This window comes from Phyllobates terribilis, unplaced genomic scaffold (genome assembly GCF_046119375.1).
Source record: "Phyllobates terribilis strain yellow unplaced genomic scaffold, ASM4611937v1 Scaffold_35__1_contigs__length_13245226, whole genome shotgun sequence".
In the NCBI taxonomy this organism is placed as follows: Eukaryota; Metazoa; Chordata; class Amphibia; order Anura; family Dendrobatidae; genus Phyllobates; species Phyllobates terribilis.
Window position 1 is genome coordinate 7,846,266 of NW_027362795.1, and position 13,811 is coordinate 7,860,076.

At 46.0% G+C, this 13,811-nt stretch overlaps 1 protein-coding gene and 1 pseudogene across 1 annotated transcript in view; one reads left to right on the forward strand and one right to left on the reverse strand.

The window, feature by feature from the left end:
• The window catches only part of LOC141182624 (uncharacterized), a 207,475-nt gene that overhangs the window by 42,106 nt on the left and 151,558 nt on the right, over window positions 1–13,811 (reverse strand). The gene's annotated exons all lie outside the window — the stretch shown is intronic.
• Window positions 1–13,811, forward strand: part of LOC141182703 (uncharacterized) — a 111,268-nt pseudogene that overhangs the window by 8,219 nt on the left and 89,238 nt on the right.

The following is a 13,811-nucleotide window of genomic DNA, read 5'->3' on the forward strand; positions in this document are numbered from 1 at the left end:
CTGCACAATCTCTCCTGAAATGGGGGCACTAATACTTTCTCTACTCTTCTGGTCAGGACTCATAGTAGCTTCAATGGTCCACCATAAATGAGTGCAACTCTGGTTTAGTAATGGAGTTCTCCCCTCATACATATGTTGTTGTTTGGGATGTAACATATTTTTTTTATTCTATAACTTCCCAATGCCCGAGATCTAAATTTAAGACACCTCTGGTCTGCAGTATTATAAAAAGTTCTCTTTGAATGCTTAATATTTCTTCTTGAAACTCATCTGACAGAAAATATTGGTCCTTACGATAGTTTCGATTTCCAAGAGCCACCGAGCCCCATACTCTAATTACCCCAGAGAGGTTTCACCACTAATTACTCATTTTTTACTGATGAAGACTGTTGAGTTTGATAATTTCAGTAGATGTGTTATTGTCTATACTCACAGTAGGGTGTGATGCTTTCCAGTTGGATGAAGCAGGGAGCAGATTACTCCAGCTGGATACACCCATTCTGCCGGACTGGACAATACTACTGGTCCCAGCAACCCTTATCTTAGTGGCTGGACAGAGCATGTGATGCCCAACGCTTTTGGTTTTGACGTCTCCTCCATCACCAGAGCCTCCGATAGAATAAATAATGCGGCTTCTGGTGAGAGAAGCAGACGTCTCAGGAGCAGATCCCAGATGAGATGGGACACTCCATTTGCAGAAGCCCTAATATGACAAAATTGCTAAAAACCAGAGCAGTAGAAATCCCAATAGTGACTCCATTTTGGAAATTATAACCCTCAGTGAATTAATCTATAGGAGTAGTGACTATTTTGATTCCACTGGCACTTTCCTGAAATTAGCACGTACTGGATGTTTGAGAGTGAAAATTACACATTTGCCGTTTTATTACCCAACACATAGTGCCAAGATTGTGCTCCAGGAGACACACCCCGTAAATTCAGTGGGATCTTCTCACCATCGTAATTCCAAATACATGGATGCTAAATGTGGTTTGGGCACGCTACAAGGCTCAGAAGCGAGGGGAGATATGACTTTGGGAGAGTGGATATTGCTGGATTGGTTTATGGAAGCCATGTTGATTCTCAAGAGCCTTGGAGCCACTAATAATGAGGAAAACTCTGTTTTCCATTGACAGATGATGGATCTTAATGGGGACTTGTTTTTTGTGAGATGAGTAGAAGTTTTCATTGATATTATTTTCACCTACATAACATTGTTTGGTGTTTCTATTCCATATTTGGGAGGCAGAATAAACAAAGAGTTGAACACCACACTCTACTGGTTCATCCTATGAGGTTTTCTATTAGACTGTTAACTGTCATTGTCTTGGTGAATAATTCAATAGCTTACATAACTGGCCATTTCTGCAGACATTTTAAGTACAAATGTACAAAAATATATAAATTCAAAGATATTTTATTTAAAAATAATAACTGGTTTTATTCTTGGCAGATGACTGTACCAGGAGATCAGAGGGACGGCCGACATCTTCAATTTTTAAATCAGATGATCTTGAGATTCCACAGGATATAATTGAAGTGAAGGCCATTACTCCAGATATACCATCATCCCTTCACAGCACAGATCTGTCATCTGATCCTTTGAAACAGGTCCTGTCTTCTGATTCATTACCGGCTACTAAGGAAGATCAAAATCACAAAATGAGCATTAAAAAAAGAACTGCTCCTAAAGCAAAGAAGCCAGTTGCACATAGTTTTCCCCTCAAAAAGTATTTTCTTAAACATCAAAAAATTCAAACAGCAGAGAATAGATTTTCTTGTTTCAAGTGCGAGAAATGTTTTAACCAGAAATCATACCTTGTTAGTCACCAGAGAACTCACACTGAGAAGAAGCCCTTTTCATGTTCAGAATGTGGGAAATGTTTTACAGAAAAATCAAAGTTTATCAGACACCATAGAACCCACACAGGGGAGAAACAGTTTTCCTGTTCAGAATGTGGGAAATGCTTTAACCGTAAATCGGTTCTTGTTGAGCACCAGAGAACTCACACAGGGGAGAAACCGTTTCCATGTTCAGAATGTGGAAAATGTTTTAACCAGAAATCGCATTTGGTTAAGCACCAGCGAACTCACACAGGGGAGAAGCCTTTTTTATGTTCAGAATGTGGAAAATGTTTTACAGAGAAATCAAATTTTATCAGACATCAGAGAACTCACACAGGGGAGAGACCGTTTTCTTGTTCAGAATGTGGGAAATGTTTTAGCCATAGATCAGATTTTGTTGAGCACCAGAGAATCCACACAGGTGAGAGGCCTTTTTCATGTTCAGAATGTGGGAAATGTTTTATCCATAAATCAGACTTTCTTAAGCATCAGAGGACTCACACAGGAGAGAAGCCTTTTTCATGTTCAGAATGTGGGAAATGTTTTGCAGTGAAATCAAGTCTTATCAAACATCAGAGAACTCACACAGGGGCGAAGCCTTTTTCCTGTTCACAATGTGAAAAATGTTTTGCAGAGAAATCAAGTTTTATCAGACATCAGAGAACCCACACAGGGGAGAGACCATTTTCCTGTTCAGAATGTGGAAACTGTTTTAGCTATAGATCAGATTTTGTTGAGCACCAGAGAATCCACACAGGTGAGAGGCTTTTTTCATGTTCAGAATGTGGGAAATATTTTAGCCATAAATCAGATTTTCTTAAACATCAGAGGACTCACACAGGAGAGAAGCCTTTTTCATGTTCAGAATGTGGGAAATGTTTTTCAGTGAAATCAAGTCTAAACAAACATCAGAGAACCCACACAGGGGACAAGCCCTTTTCATGTTCTTAATGTGGGAAATGTTTTACACAGAAATCAACTCTTAATAAACATCAGAGAACTCACAGAGGGGAAAAGCCTTTTTCATGTTCAGAATGTTGAAAATGTTTTAATAAAAACATTCATACTCACTCCTACTTCCATGCCAATGCCGTTTCAGCAGTGTGTTGAGTTCACGGTGCTCATATGAGGTTGTACATCACACGAGCCCTGTGCCCAATCGGCCCCGGCTTTGATGTCCCTGTCTTCGGGAGTGTTGAACATCATCAGGAAGCCAGGGCTGCGGCTGCTCTTTGACTTCCTCTTATTGTTTGAGTTGTCTAAAGGTGGGGACAGTGAGACCAGCAGGGCTCACTTGACATAACAACCTCACATAAGGCCTGGGAACGCAAGTACCGACACAGCTGGAACTACGCTGGCATGGGAGGTTTGTATAATTGTTATTATTTTAACAGGATCAAACATGAGGAATGAGAAGGGATTGTCCTAGTACTGGACAACCCCCTTTAAAAGTCAAAAATCCCACACAGAGAGAAGCCATTATCACACCTAGAGTGTGAAAAATAAATTACCGGAAAATCGTTTTTTGTTCACCATGAAAAATAACTCAGATGAAAAGAAACTATGTATGTTATTGACAAATTGTACAAAAACATAACAGACAGTTGTATAATTAAATAAGAAAGGAAAACTACTTGAGAACTTACTGTATGATTTGGACTATAAGACAATTTTAGCAAGAAAAGATCTTGCTAATAAGTGAGTGCATCTTATAGACTGGAGGCAGCTTCCTGTGACAGAGGAGAACAATGAGACAGTGTCCTTCCTGAACACTGAGAGAACTGCTCTCTCCTCCAGAACCGACACTTATGTAACTAATGGTGAAGAGCAGGAGAGAAAGGTACCAGGACCTGCGCAGAGGTTGCATGTCCTGAGTTAGCAGATGAAGGACCTACCACCTGACTAGCTCAAGGACGTTTCAGATCATGTAATTAATCACACGACCTGGATGGAACTGCAAAATGGGGTAATGCATATGTAGTAGAGCTGTGTGTATGTAAGTGTGCATATGTAGCCGAGCTGTGTGTGTATTTAAATATGTTTCATGAAGAAAAATCTCATCCATTAAAATGTAGATACTATATTTATACCTCATTAAAAAGGAACTACTACTCATTTTCCCAATCAGGCAAATTTTACACATTGTCACTTTAGAAATGAAAAAAAAAATGTATATAATTCCTAGGCCATATAAATTAAATCAGGGGTTAAAGGCAGTTAGGGGGAGGGGAATGGAGCCTCAATTCTTTCCCTGTTAGTTATCCCTCATTATTTACTCTTCCTTGCCACAGAGGTTGGCACCCTAAATCAAGCGCACAAGTTGTGGTACCCCTGCTTACAGTCGTTTCACCCTGATTATCCCTATATGATCCTAGGTACTACGACCCCTCACAGGAGGAAAAAATTAAAATCATCATGAGTAGAGATGAGTGAACATTTCAATGTTCGGTTTATGATCGTAGAATTTGCAATAGACGCCGATTTAAATAGTTGAACATTCATCAAACATTTCCAAACCCCATTGGATTCAATGGGAGGTAATACCAAACGAATACACAACACCTTCAAACGGGCCCAAAAGCTACCAAAACCGATCAAATTAGGGGCAGACATCACTAAAGTGGCATCAATTTCGCTAGAGTAGATATAGCATAATTGGGACCGACACCTCTTCCACTACAGCCAACCCAGCAGATGTAGACCCAACCAGGAGTGTTCACATTTCCAAAAATTAGTGTTAATATCTGCAGCAACGAGGTAAGAGAACAGCACCACACAAGGATGTGCACACCTACCATGTAATTATCAAACATAAGTAAATGTATATTTTATTATATAGCGCAAAGAGTAACACACACAGTAAAAACATCTAAAACTAGTTATACAAAGCATCCCTGCGCCAGGGATATATAAGACCTAGAATGATGGCAGCTAAATATAGAAATAAAGGACAAATAGATGTAAATAATTTTACCTCACAGCATATGACAATCTAAGGGACATATAAAATCTATGATGTCATTGTTGACATTAATATGTCATAAAAGTCCATGAGCAGAATAATATATGATACGAGATCTATGACATTGTGATTAACATCTGATCAGTAGGCAAAGCTACATGATACATACCATTGGGCTTTCCCTCTTATCCCTCCTGCCTTTATTCCCGAGCTCGCCCTCGGAGTGCGCCCTCCCTCTTCATGCTTATTAATTATTAATATCTGCAGCAATAGCAGGCCCAGAAGCCATGCTAAAGATCTCACAGATTGCAATTAAGTGAGATCAATGCAGCATACTAAAATCTAGTACATCACCTAGTCTCTACATTCTGCGATTGGTGTGCAAAAGTCCTTGGAGATCCATGACTTGTTCATCTTGATGAAAGTTCGGTTGTCTACACTTTCAGGGGACAGCCGGTTGCTCTTATCCGTCAGGACACCACCAGCAGTGCTAAAGACACGTTCTGAGAGAACGCTGGCTGCCGGACATGATAAAACCTCCAAGTGGTGATTGGTGAGCTCAGGCCACTCATCCATTTTTGAAGATGTAAAAGGGTCCAAACCCTCCCTGATGGTATTGATATGGAGCTCTATATACTCTTGCATGCACCATCCTCTGCAGTTGTTCATCACGTGTTAGACTTGTACTCTGTTGTGCTGGTGCACGAGCTGATGTAAAAAATGTGTCAACGGACTCACAGAAATTGCTTCTGCCACTTACACTGGGCTGCTGCTAATGCTTTGGCATTGATGAATTGACGTGCATCACTGCTGTCTTGGGGAAAACCTCTCTTAAGGTTGTGTAAAAGCTTGTTTCGATACTCCAGCATTCGCGGGTCCCTTTCCAGGGTGGCAAAATTTACTCTCATACCGTGGATCTGGCAGAGTGGCAACCCAATAGTCAGCACTATTTTGAATCCAAACTATACGAGGATCATGTTGCAGATAGTGCAGCAAGAAGGCACTCATATGTCGGGCGCTTCCATGAGGTCCAAGCCAATGCTGTGTTGGTGGCTGGGTAACACTGATGCTTGTTTCCTCCGTCCCCTCCTGGCAACCACAAACAACAGAGAAGGGATGATTATCCTTTTAATTTCCTGACTGTTGCTAACCCATCACCTCTTCCTCCTCCATTTGTTCCTCGGCTCTTGCACCTTCACAAACAGTTTGTCGGGTATCACCAGCCCCCCTCAATTGCAGTAATCCAACCTCCCTCAGCACACGCCTGTGTAACAACAGTCTGGACCTTTGAGACATTCTTATCCCTTCCTCATCCTCCTCTTCATCTGGGACCACCACCTCCCAGGCTATTCAAAGTCTGCTCCATCATGTAGATGACTGGAATATTGATGCTGATAATGGCATCGTCAGAGCTAACCATCTTAGTAGCCATTTCGAAACTGTGCAGAAGGGTGCAGAGATCCTTAATCTGTGCCCACTCCGTAAACGTCATATGCCCCAGTTCGTACTGCCAGGTCATACTGCGTCAGGGCTCGTTGCTTCTGCCACAGTCGCTGCAACATGTGTAGAGTGGAATTCCACCGTGTCGGCATATCGCATATCAACCTGTTAACTGGCATGGACAAAGACCTCTGTATCGATGCAAGTCAATGACCTGAGAGGTGCGAATAGCAGAAGTGAGCGCACAGCTTCCGTGCTTTCTGCAGCAGCTCATCCAGGCCGATATACTGCCTGAGAAATTTGTGTGCCACCAGGTTGAGGATGTAAGGCATATATGTGAGCATGCCTCGGCGTATGGCCGCCACCAGGTTTGCACCATTATCGCACACGGCCTTCAGCAGAGACAGCCATTGCTCAAACTCAGCCTGGAAAGCTGTCCACAACTCTTCAGCTGTGTGACTGCGATCTCTAAGGCATAATAATTTTAACACTGCCTAATTGCGATGAGCCCTGGCTGAACACTATGGAGTTGGTGGTAATTCGCTCAGCACAGTTGAAACGCGTATCTCATTAAGGCAGAGGTTAAGTGCGCAGGTGGAGGCCCTAGAGGAGGCAGAAGCAGTGGAGGAAGTGTGAAATACACAGGTTTGTCATGCAAGCCTTGGGGATTCCAAGTAGCCCCTTCACTGCTTGCCCCCACAGCCACCAGAGACACCCAGTGCCCAGTCAGCAATATGTAACGTCCCTGGCCATGCTTACTCATCCAGGTGTCTGTGGTGAAATGCACCCTGTCAGACATAGATTTAGTCAAGGAACGGGTGATGTTGTCTGCGACATGCTGGTGTAGCTCAGGCACAGCTTTCTTAGAAAAGTAATGGCGACTGCGCAACTTGTTCTTTGGGACTGCAACAGCCATGAGCTTTCGGAAACCATCTGTATCTACGAGGCGGAAAGGTAGCATTTCCGTGGCCAACAGATTGGAGATGGTGGAGTTCAACTTCTTAGCTTTGTCATGTGTAGGAGGAAACCATCTTTTGCGTGACCACAACTGCGGGACCAAAAGCTGGCTGCAGTGCTGAGTGAGGGCGGAATACGGTGAACCAAACTACTGGACCGTGAGTGAGGTGCAGGTGGAGATGTTATGGTGGATTGAGAAAGTTGTGGTGTGCTCGTTCTCTGAGATCAGTCAAAAACAGCAGGCTTCCGTTACTGCTGCCGGGTTCTCACTCAGCCTGAATGGAGGGGGTAAAGAACCGGAAGTTCTGCGGTCGGAGACCTGCGTGACAATCCTTGGCACGGTAACAGAGGACAAGGAAGAAGGCAGCAAATGCGGTTGATGGGGTTGCTGATAGTTGTTGAGATCCGCTGGTTTGCATTTTATCACAGTGAGATTGCCAGAGTAATGCATGTTGATTGTGCATGTGAAGGTTCATGCATGTAATAGTCAAATTATTGCACTTTTTCCCTCCACTGAGTTTTTTTTGCAAAGTTGCCAGATAACGTGAGTTGGCCCATAAGGATGCAGTGCTCGTCGTGGTTGCATCATTCCATGTCTGCGCTGTAGGACGCAACGTAACCTCCTTGTCTTCCAAATCCTCAGATGACCTACTCAGCTGTATACCTCTGGGTTCACACCAAGTGGAAACTACGACCTCATCATCATCCTCCGTGTTATCCCATTCCTCGCCCAGAGAGTCACCCTCTTCCTCTTCCTGCCCTGGACAGCACAGTACAGTCCGCGTGAGCCTCAGGTATCTGAGTCTCAACAGGATCACCCCCCCCAGGGGTTAACGTCTAGGGACGAGGGTCAGAATGCTTGTTGACCCCACTTCATCCTGCCCCGGGTCCAACCTAAAAAAATTTGGGCATCGGTGTTGATGATTTCCTCCTCTTGACTCTGTGAATCTTTGGAGTACAGTTCTGATGCCCATGGCATAGCATATGTGAACAGCTCTGCAGACTCACCCATCTGTGGTTCCCTACAGTCAGCTGGGTGGCTGGAGAGTTGTGATGCAGGGGGAAGCAAGGGTAATTGGGGTGCCACCTCCGTGGACTGTACTGTGTGTGATGTTGAGGTAGAGGAAGAAGAGGAGAGGCCACTTATAGCAGCGCTTGCCATCGACTGGAGCACATGCTCTTTTTGGCCCTCATCAACAAGGCATACCACTGTTCGGCTGCCAAAGAAAGGGAGTGGAGTAGCCTGTCCAGTAACAGAAGTTGTCAGTTGTGTTTGGATAAGACGTGATGGTGTTGGTTCACTAGTGCTTTCACTAACATTACCACCTACCCCACTTATACCTTGAACACCAAGCCTATTCCCCCTTCCACCATGACCTCACTTTTTCCAACTCATGTTGCTCAAATAGTGTGGTAGTGGCACGCTATTAGCAATAAAAAAAATCTATTTTTTTACTCTGCACCAGCTCAGCACACAGCTGCAATTCAGCGGTAAAAAATAACAAGGTGAGATATGGCGTGGTGAATCACGTTAGCAACTGAAAAAAAATGCTTTTTTTTTACTCTGCACTGTCAGAGACTGGGATCTTACTTCTCTCAGGTAGATTCTGGATAGCTAGAGATCTCAGCTGTGAAGGTTCGAATAAGACAGAACTCACAGGTTTGTCTCAAAAGAATCTCTGATTATTACTAGACATGCTAATTTTTTATTGTATTTTTGTAAGAGGTAAGATTACGCAAAACAACATATGGTACTTGGCAGACATTTGGGTCAAAATAATTACTTGTCAAACCATTATCAGTTTACTATGATGGACGGTGTGGGCGATATCCTTTGTCAGAGTCAAAAACTGTGTGAAACTGTCAACCTCGGCTAACCACTTGCTCTTGGGATGAATCCAGGAAATGCCATTGTTAGTACATTTATGGAGTATTTTCCTAGAATTGGTATTTCTGAGAAAAGGAATGATTTCTTGTCACTTGGACAGACTTGGAAACAGATGATAATTACAGGCAAATTCTTTAGTATGTAGAAACGTCATTCTCTTAGAATATTCTAGAAAAACAAGAACTGAATATTGTCTCCATTTTATCACAAGAGATTAACCATTTCTTTAACAACTCCCCTCTTTTATCATCTTGTCTATCTGTCCCTCATTCCTTTCCCTACCCGCCACTTAGGTCTGCAAGATAACCCTACTCCATAAAATACAAGGCTAATCCATTGTATATCATGGGATACCAGTCCTGCTGTGTATCCATTCAGATTAAGCTTGTTGATCAGACCTACAATCCCTTCTGCCTTTATTTCTATCAATGTGTTGTTAAAGAGGGTTCAGATATACGTGTATATGTAAAACTACATGAAAAATAAGTGATATACAGTACAGACCAAAAGTATGGACACACCTTCTCATTTAAAGATTTTTCTGCATTTTCTTGACTATGAAAATTGTACATTCACACTGAAGGCATCAAAACTATGAATTAACACATGTGGAATTATATACTTAACAAAAAAGTGTGAAACAACTGAAAATATGTCTTATATTCTAGGTTCTTCAAAGTAGCCACCTTTTGCTTTGATGACTGCTTTGTACACTCTTGGCATTCTCTTGATGAGCTTCAAGAGGTAGCCCTCATACACACACGGCTCCGCTGCGTACACCTCGTATACACGCGGCTCCGCTCCGTACACGTCGTACATAAACGGCTCCGCTCTGTACATCTCGTACACACCCGGCTCCGCTCCGTACACCTCGTACACACGCGGCTCCGCTCCGTACACCTCGTACACGCGCGGCTCCGCTCCGTACACCTCGTACACACGCGGCTCCGCTCCGTGCGCCTCGTACACACCCGGCTCCGCTCCGTACACCTCGTACACACGTGGCTCCGCTCCGTACACCTCGTACACACGGCTCCGCTCCGTACACCTCGTACACACACGGCTCTGCACCATACACCTCGTACACGCGCGGCTCCGCTCCGTACACCTCGTACACACCCGGCTCCGCTCCGTACACCTCGTACACACGCGGCTCCGCTCCATACACCTCGTACACACGCGGCTCCGCTCCGTACACCTCGTACACGCGCGGCTCCGTTCAGTACACCTCGTACAAGCGCGGCTCCACTCCGTACACCTCGTACACGCGCGGCTCTGCTCCATACACCTCGTACACGCACGGCTCCGCTCAGTACACCTCGTACAAGCACGGCTCCGCTCCGTACACCTCGTACACGCGCGGCTCTGCTCCGTACACGTGCGGCTCTGCTCCGTACACCTCGTACACGCGCGGCTCCGCTCCGTACACCTCGTACACGCGCGGCTCTGCTCCGTACACGTGCGGCTCTGCTCCGTACACCTCGTACACGCGCGGCTCCGCTCCGTACACCTCGTACACGCGCGGCTCCGCTCCGTGCGCCTCGTACACACCCGGCTCCGCTCCGTACACCTCGTACACGCGCGGCTCCGCTCCGTACACCTCGTACACACGCGGCTCCGCTCCGTGCGCCTCGTACACACCCGGCTCCGCTCCGTACACCTCGTACACACGTGGCTCCGCTCCGTACACCTCGTACACACGGCTCCGCTCCGTACACCTCGTACACACACGGCTCTGCACCATACACCTCGTACACGCGCGGCTCCGCTCCGTACACCTCGTACACACGGCTCCGCTCCGTACACCTCGTACACACACGGCTCTGCTCCGTACTCCTCGTACACACGCGGCTCCGCTCCGTACACCTCGTACACACACGGCTCCGCTCCGTACACCTCGTACACACACGGCTCTGCTCCGTACACCTCGTACACGCGCGGCTCCGCTCCGTACACCTCGTACACACACGGCTCTGCTCCGTACACCTCGTACACACACGGCTCTGCTACATCCACACTGTAAACCCCTCCTGACCCCACACATAAACTTCAGCTCATCCAGCACCATGACAACCAGCACAGCAGAGTCCTGCATCCACTGAGGCCCCTGATCATGTGACCCCTGACTCCTCCCCTCCTGTGACCTCATCACAGCTCCTGTGCGCACAGAGCAGCCATATATGTGGTGGCGGCTCTGCAGGTGGAGGTATGTGGAGACCCCCATTACTGGGCGCAGGGGGCATTAACCCCTTCAGCACCGAGACTCTTTTGGGGTCTTGTGTTGCCCCTTTATAAGAATCATAAGGTTTTTGTTCTGTTTCCTATAATAGATACATACGACCCAACTATGGAGACAGGAAGGGAGGAAACGTATTGTTCTCATAGTACAGGACCCCTTTACTGCCCCACAGTGTAATGCCCCCATTATGCCCCTTATGCAGGATGTATGATGCCCCCCACAGTGTAATGCCCCCATTATGCCCCTTATGCAGTATGTATGATGCCCCCACACAGTGTAATGCCCCCATTATGCCCCTTATGCAGGATGTATGATGCCCCCCACAGTGTAATGCCCCCTTTATGCCCCTTATGCAGTATGTATGATGCCCCCACACAGTGTAATGCCCCCATTATGCCCCTTATGCAGTATGTATGATGCCCCCACACAGTGTAATGCCCCATTATGCCCCTTATGCAGGATGTATGATGCCCCCACACAGTGTAATACCCCCATTATGCCCCTTATGCAGGATCTATGATGCCCCCACACAGTGTAATGCCCCCATTATGCCCCTTATGCAGGATGTATGATGCCCCCACACAGTGAAATGCCCCCATTATGCCTCTTATGCATTATGTATGATGCCCCCATTATGCCCCTTATGCTGTATGTATGATGCCCCTTATGTAATATATATGATGCCCCCACAGTGTAATGCCGAAATTATGCCTCTTATGCAGTATGTATGATGCCCCCACACAGTGTAATGTCCCTATTATGCCCCTTATGCAGGATGTATGATGCCCCTCACAGTGTAATGCCCCCATTATGCCCCTTATGCAGTATATATGATGCCCCCAAACAGTGTAATGCTCTTATGCAGTATGTATGATGCCCCCACACAGTGTAATGCCCCCTTTATGCCCCTTATGCAGTATGTATGATGCCCCCCCACAGTGTAATGCCCCCATTATGCCCCTTATGCAGGATGTATGATGCCCGCATTATGCCCCTTATACAGTATGTATGATGCCCCACAGTGTAATGCCCCTATTATTCCCCTCATGCAGTATGTATGATGCCCCCACAGTGTAATGCCCCCATTATGCCCCTTATGCAGGATGTATGATGCCCCCACACAGTGTAATGCCCCCATTATGCCCTTTATACAGTATGTATGATGCCCCACAGTGTAATGCCCCCATTATGCCCCTTATGCAGTATGTATGATGCCCCCACAGTGTAATGCCCCCATTATGCCCCTTATACAGTATGTATGATGCCCCCACACAGTGTAATGCCCCCATTATGCCCCTTATGCAGTATGTATGATGCCCCCACACAGTGTAATGCCCCCATTATGCCCCTTATGCAGTATGTATGATGCCCCCATTATGCCCATTATGCAGTATGTATGATGCCCCCACACAGTGTAATGCCCCATTATGCCCCTTATACAGTATGTATGATGCCCTCACAGTGTAATGCCCCCATTATGCCTCTTATGCATTATGTATGATGCCCCTATTATGCCCCTTATGCTGTATGTATGATGCCCCCACAGTGTAATGCCAAAATTATGCCTCTTATGCAGTATGTATGATGCCCCCACACAGTGTAATGTCCCTATTATGCCCCTTATGCAGGATGTATGATGCCCCTCACAGTGTAATGCCCCCATTATGCCCCTTATGCAGTATGTATGATGCCCCCACATAGTGTAATGCCCCCATTATGCCCCTTATGCAGGATGTATGATGCTCCTCACAGTGTAATGCCCCCATTATGCCCCTTATGCAGTATATATGATGCCCCCAAACAGTGTAATGCCCTTATGCAGTATGTATGATGCCCCCACACAGTGTAATGCCCCCTTTATGCCGCTTATGCAGTATGTATGATGCCCCCCCACAGTGTAATGCCCCTTATGCAGGATGTATGATGCCCCACACAGTGTAATGCCCCCATTATGCCCCTTATGCAGTATGTATGATGGCCCCACACAGTGTAATGCCCCCCTTATGCAGTGCGTATGATGCCCCCACATAGTGTTATGCCCCATTATGCCCCTTATGTAGTATGTATGATGCCCCCACACAGTGTAATGCCCCCATTATGCCCCTTATGCAGGATGTATGATGCCCCCACACAGTGTAATGCCCCCATTATGCCCCTTATGCAGGATGTATGATGCCCCCACAGTGTAATGCCCCCATTATGCCCCTTATGCAGGATGTATGATGCCCGCATTATGCCCCTTATACAGTATGTATGATGCCCCACAGTGTAATGCCCCTATTATTCCCCTCATGCAGTATGTATGATGCCCCCACAGTGTAATGCCCCCATTATGCCCCTTATGCAGGATGTATGATGCCCCCACACAGTGTAATGCCCCCATTATGCCCCTTATGCAGTATGTATGATGCCCCCCACAGTGTAATGCCCCCATTATACCCCTTATGCAGGATGTATGATGCCCCCCACAGTGTAATGCC